This window comes from Dromiciops gliroides, chromosome 1, assembly GCF_019393635.1.
Source record: "Dromiciops gliroides isolate mDroGli1 chromosome 1, mDroGli1.pri, whole genome shotgun sequence".
NCBI classification, from domain to species: Eukaryota; Metazoa; Chordata; class Mammalia; order Microbiotheria; family Microbiotheriidae; genus Dromiciops; species Dromiciops gliroides.
The window spans coordinates 515,519,054-515,526,147 of NC_057861.1; positions in this window are offsets into that span (position 1 = coordinate 515,519,054).

Here is a 7,094-nt window from a genome sequence, read left to right on the forward strand (position 1 = left end):
ACCAATTATAGATGAGTTTCTCAAGGTTGTTTAGCAACAAAAGTGAGGAGAGCTAAAGAAATATACTTGAAGTTGGATTTCCCTTTCATAAAAGATAGGAGTTTTACTTTGGATTGTGCTGCTCTCTTACCATAATTCCTATTGTTTGGGGACATTGGTTTTATTTTTTTTTCTTTTCCTCCTCTCTTTTTCTTTGCAACTCCTTTTGGAACCTTTAGAGACTTAAGCAACACAATGATAAAAACACAGAGTTTTTATATCGTCTTAGTTTAATTGTGATTGTTTTAAATACTTGTTATTTTTTATTTGGAAGGGTTAGAATCATGGTTCCCTACCTGTGTACTTTAGTTCCACAGCAAACTCTGAGAGATATTTTACATTTTTGACTACTTGACATGTGTCATTCTTTCAGTTCCTATGAGAACTACTATCTCAAAGTGTCTCCCATTTTCACCATTAGATCTCAATACACTCCTTTTGATGAAATTCTCAAATATTTGAGATATGTTTTTGTTTACTTACTCTTTTGTTTGTGACTTCTTATCTTTGCCAAGTTGATTTTTAGTTGTTTTGGGGATCAAAAACAAATACTATGCAGAAATCAATGTGAGTTAGAAAATGAGGATGGCAGTGTCCAACCTGATTTCAAGGTCTGAGAAGAACCCAACAAGTGCACACATCCTATACATAAGTATTAACGATTATGTCAGACTGAAATAAAAATATCATTTTTCTTTCAATTTGTATGTATTTTTTCAAATGTCTACTATGTTGTCAGAACATAAATGCTGGTTAAATTGTTTATATCTAAGTATTTAATAAATGGAATTGTTAGTTATTCCTTGGCTATGAAAAAAAATTTGAGACCCTAAGGACACTGTGACTCAAGAAAGTCTGGGAATCTGTGAGTTAGAATCCTCTATGTATATCTCTTGTTTTCAAGAAACAGTATGGTATAGTAAAGAAATGACTAGTTTGGGCTTGAGGAAGACTTGAATTTGAATCCTTCCTCTACCACTTATTGTTCTGGCAAATCACTTAATTTTTCTAAAGCCTGCTTTTCTCATCTGTAAAATGGAACTAATAACACCTGCTCACAGATTCTTGGGAAGATCAAATAAGACAATTTCAAGTAAATTGCTATGTAAATATTAGTTGTTATATAAAGTAGAGGGGTATGATATATATGTAACATATACATACATATATACACACACACACAACACACAACACTTAATTTAGGTACAGGATTTAGTCACAGATGATAAGCTTTTAAATGTGGTCAGAAGGTATTAAACTAATTGTAAATTTGGGACCACATCCAAGATTCTTTTATGAAGTATTACTTCCTAACTCTGATGAAATTTAAAACAGGCCTTTTCAAAAATTGGGCATGCCTTTGCAAGACTTTAAAAAGCTAAGGGCTGCAGAGAATTCATGAGTTTAGGCAGTTGTGGAAGAGACTTCATTACCTATTCAAGAGGGCAGATAGGGAAGGGGTTATGGAGGGAAGGGGAGGAAAGTAGGAAAGTATTTTTCTTCTCTCCCCTGTCATCTATGTCACTTTAAAGCAGATCAACTCAACCAGTAAGTGACATCCCTCCCAAAAGTTCTATAGTTTGTCATTTGGAAAATGTTTGAGGCATATAGTTGCATCCAGCAGGTAGCAGAGACATCTCTGCCAGAGAAACACAGATACTGAATGATGATCACCCAAAGTTGGAATCAGTTTCTACAAACATGATTCCTGGCAGCATAGAAGAGAGCTGGCTCTGGGCTAGAGAGAGAGAAAGAGCTAGTTCCAGCAACCAAGAGTTGAGCTGCAGAAATAACCACATAAAGAGAGTAAGGACTTCTAGGCCTGTGATTTAAGAGTTGTGAGCTGCCTTAACATAAGTGTTTTCTACACGAGGCACACTACCATTGTACTCTAAGGTTAAGCCCACTTATCCTCTAGAAACTGTTTCTTTATGGGAGGCTCTGCTTCATGTTTATGTGGGAAAGATTTTATAGCTACTGTTTTTATTATATAATTTGTAGTAAGACAGTATTTACTAAAAATAGTTCTGATTCAAGACTGGAATGAATCAAGATTAATAAAACATTAGATGGGGCAGCCAGATGGCAGAATGAATAGAGTGCTGGGCCTGAAGTCAGGAAGACTCATCCTCTTGAGTTCAAATCTGGCCTTGGACACTTACTAGCTGTGTGACCCTGGGCAAGTGGGCAAGTCACTTTACCTTGTTAGCCTCAGTTCCTCATCTATAAAATGAGCTGGAGAAGGAAATGGCAAGCCATTCCAGCATCTTTGCCAAGAAAAAACAAAAAAACTGGGTCATGAAGAGTTGGATAGAATTGAAAGGACTGAACAATAGAACATTAGACAGTTAACACTGAAGCCTACTTGCCCATAATAGAAAAAGCATATTCATAGCAGGAAGAGGACATTCAGCAAGAATACAGCATTGATTCATTTTGCTCAAACTTCTCTGTCTCTGTGACCCATGATGGTCCTCTGATCAGAAGCCAGAGGGAGGAACTGCTGACTTCCTGTGCATATTGACTTTTTTTTTATCCCTGAGACACCACAAAGTTGTGTCAGTTGTCTGGGTCTTAGTCCTCTGGTGCTGAGTAAGTCAATAGTTTTTAAGGGAAAATGAGCCAACATCACCTTTAGGGATGTGAGAAGCTTGGCCTGTCAGCACGGGAGAAAGAAAAGATAAACTAAAACAGAAAAACAGTGAAAGAAAACAAAACAGAAAAACAACAACTAGCAATGTAACAGCTTCATGAAGGAGTGAGCAAATATGGAAGAGAATGAATGTCAAAAATTTCCCAAGTTTTACCTCCCTTTTTTGGAAGGACCAAGTCTTGTATCTAAATGGTCATGGTGGGTAATATCATATCTTCATGTAAGTAGAGCATGAATAAAGTACTAAGAAGAAATACAGATACTCAAAGGGTAAAAAGTCATACAGTTTATTAGACATGCAAATGTTCCATCTTTCAGTTCCCTGGACAAGCACGGGCAATAGTGGAATATGAGACCAAAGCTCTCAGGTCAAGGTCATTTGTAGTTAGGTATGCAACCTGCCCCAGTGCTACAATCAGTACCAAGAATCTCCCATACTACTGATCCACTCGGTTCTCAGTCCAAAAGTTAGAACCTGATGGAATATGAAATTGTTGTTCTTTTAGAGGCCTGTAATGAGATACCACATTCCTTGTTCCATGCAAGGGAGACAATTTCATTTCCTCTCTAAAACTAGAAAGCAAGCCTCTTCCTAACAGCTGTATTGGAGGGATCCTCCAAGCCTTCTCTGGGAATGAGTGGTCTAATGACCATTTGGATGCTATATTGGTAGAAATATAGGTCTCCATCAATTCCAAATTATAGTAAGCGAAGGGTTATTCTAGATCAAACTTGGTAATTGCCCATGCCAGTGCCCACTCTGCTGAGGCCCATGCTACTGACTATTGCCACTGTAACCCAAGTTGTGTCACCCTCTACTGGTCTAAGTACTTCAACAAGAACTACCCCTAGCCTCTTGTGTCCAGGCACTTCTGGAAGTTTTGAGTTCTGTCTTCTACCCGAATCAATGGTAGCTGGGCAATGTGACAGACCAGAGTGTCACTGCTCTGACTGGACCACCATGTTTATAAAGCATGAAATGGATACATAGGGTAGCTCAATCCCAAATGTTTCTGGATATCTAGAATGTGTATAACTTTTCCTGTCCATGTTTATACTCTCAAATTTAAGAAATTCCTCATGCTGCCAATAAACTCCCACTAAAGAACTCAAGAGCTCTTGAAATTTCAAACTTATAATCAATCAATCAATCAATTGGTCAATAAACATTAAGTGCTTACTATGTGCCAGGGATAGATAGGTGGTGCAATGGATTGAGTGCTGGGCCTGGAGTCAGGAAGACTCATCTCTGTGAGTTCAAATCTGGCCTCAGACACTTACTAGCTATGTGACCCTGGGAAAGTCACTTAACCCTGCTTGCCTCAGTTCCTCACTTGTAAAATGAGCTGGAGAAGGAAATGGTAAACCACTCCAGTATCTTTGCCAAGAAAACCCCAAATGGGGTCATGAAGAGTCAGACATAACTGAAATAACTAAACAACAAATGTGTTAGATAATGCACTAAGTATTGGGGATACCAAATGAGGTAAAAGACAGTCCCTGCCCTCAAGGACCTTAAAATCTATTGGGGAGGAGGACATAATGCAAACAAATATATATATATAGCTAGCTATATACAAGAGAAACAGGAAATAAGGTCAAATTTCCCATTTCAGACAAAGCTAGGAATGTTCAGCTTGTTTACCAATGCTTAGAAAAAGAGACACAGGAAAAAAAAAAGAGGAAGATGCCAGAGACATTTCTAGGTCAGTTCATGGGCTATAATTGCCATCTACAAATAGTCATAATTTCTGCCAAGGTTGAGTAGGGTACTCAAAGAGCTTGTGCTGGGGTCCACTATTCAAGGTCCTTTTGCTCATTCTTCCCTAGATGTCCTAAATAGAAAGGAGAGATATATTTCACAGTTCTTGAGCAAGAGCATAATCTATCCCTCCATTTAAACTTAATAAACAGATGCAGTCCTACTCTTGTCCTCTGCAAATTGGCTGGGGTGCATTGGGTATATTTGTCCATATCTCTAGTTCAGCAAAGTTCTGATTTCCTGGAGAGGATCAAGCATTTTCCTTTCAAGTGTCTCCTTTAATTCCTTGCGCTGAAGAGTAAAAAAAAAAAAAAACTAGCTACCCAAATGCCATATAAAATGTCTCAAACAATTCATTGAGCAGTTTTAAGAAAAATCCTCAAATTTCAGTTTTTAAGAAATAGCCCAGTCCTACCACAAGGTGCAGGCCTCAAGATCACTGTCACCTACAAATACCAAAATAATAGAAATTCAAATAATTATAGTTTATAGCATTTATCATATTCAGGGCACAGACCTTAAAGACACAGCAAATTCATTATTTGTATCTACTTACAGAGCACTCAGACTTTGCTTCCTAATCCCCCAAAAAGTAATGGGTTATGCCTCCTAGTAAGTAGTCAACACTGCTGGAAACATCACCACAGCCACCAGAAACCCAGAGATCCTTAAAGTCTTATTTTCCTTTACTTTGCCCTTCCCTCACTTCAGCAATGCTATTCCAACGTAATCATCCCACAACAGTGGCCAAATATTAGACCAGGCATGACTCAGACCAATTAGAATGGAATGAGATTCTCATAGAACATCTGACAATTAACAAAAGGGGTTTGCTTAGCCACAGGATAAGCAGGATATTCAGCAAAGATAAAACAATGGTTCACTTGGGCATAGCTTCCCTGTCTCTGTCTTACTCATGATGGTCTTCCAGTCAGAAACCTGAGGAAGTTTTCACTTACTCCTGGTGTTCTGTTTTTTTGTACCTAAGCCACCAGGAAACTATATCAGCTATCTGGGTTTTTGTCCCCCTGTGCTAATTAAGTCTCAAGGATGCTTTCAATACTTTTTGTTTGTTTGTTTTTGTTTTGTTTTGTTTTTTGCAGGGCAATTAGGGTTAAGTGACTTGCCTAGGGTCACACAGCTAGTAAGTGTCAAGTGTCTGAGGCTGGATTTGAACTCAGGTCCTCCTGAATCCAGGGCTGGTGCTTTATCCACTGTGTCACCCCTTCACTGCTACCCCCTTCAATACTTTTTAAAGGAAAAACTTTTTAGGTTATTGATCCTACCACACCATTTTGGTAAATGATTTTTCTAAGAGCTAATTATATTTAGAGGTTGATCATGCATACCCTTAAGGTTACCCCCTAGAACCTGAGACAGTTGCTGTCTTCTAAGAACCCAATCTGCCAGTGAAAGTGCAAGTTGGGGAAAGTATTCCAGAGGCGTTACTGCACTGTGAGGGTTTTATCTAAGATATATTTGGAAGTCCTATGAATTTACAAGGATCCACTGTAGAAAAATTGGCAGGTTTTTTTTTTCTTTTGTTCCATACTTATAATTGGACAGTTGTCAGGTGTGTTTCCTTTATAGGTTAGACCAGTTTCTTTGAGATAATCTCCACATGATTGAATATTTATATATTGATATCCATACCTGTTATGGGTATGAGAACAAATAAAATCAATAAAATTTTGAATCCCTAGAATACAGGTACATGATAATTCAGTTAGAACACAATAAGAGAACTTGGTATCCAACGTAGCACAGAGAAGAAAGAAAGCAAGCATGTCATTCCAACCTGTGTACTGGTTGGCCAGTTGGAGTTATTACATTCACTCCCAAATTCAGTGTTATACAATTTTAACAAGCAGACATCATTTTACAAAATTTTCATATATTACTGTCTGTCTTGATGCTTTTAAAGGCATTTCCCAATCCAAAGACAAAAAAGGAAAAGGGGGAAAATATTTTTGTCTTCACAGGAAAAGCCGGTCCTTATAAAGGTCATAGAATATGTAGAACTCTCCCCACAGAAAATAGAGACTTAGAATCAAATGGAAATCAACAACCTCTCTCCCAATCCCCCTTCCCCCCATACAGGTTTAGGCAAAAACTCAATAAAAGTTTGCCTCTTGGCTTGTATAACAAAATAGAATCAAGGGGCCCAGAGAAGGCTAAGGCATTTTCTTTTGCCCTCATCCACTAAGAGACCACTTTGTTCTTGGCTCAATTGGATATTGACATGCTGCAATAATTTTTTCTTATCATATTATTCCTCTTGGTTTTTTTCATTTTGTCATTGCATTATTAACATTTTGAATTCTCACATAATTTTATCATATGATTTTTTTAAAAACTAAAAAAAAATTTTCTCTTATTTGGACTTATGTTTTGTGTGTGTATGTCTGGTGGTTTTTATTAGTATAGTGCACAGACAATTCTCTCTTATGGTTCCACTCATCATCCTCTTTCCAAACCAAAATACCTCTCCCATCCTCCATTCCCCTACATATGTTGTCTCCTCCTATTGGAATGTAAGCTCCTTGAGGTCCAGGACTGAGATCTGTGTTTATATTCCCAGCACTCAACATAGTTATTTGACACATAATAAGTGTTTAATAAATGTTTTTTCCATTCATT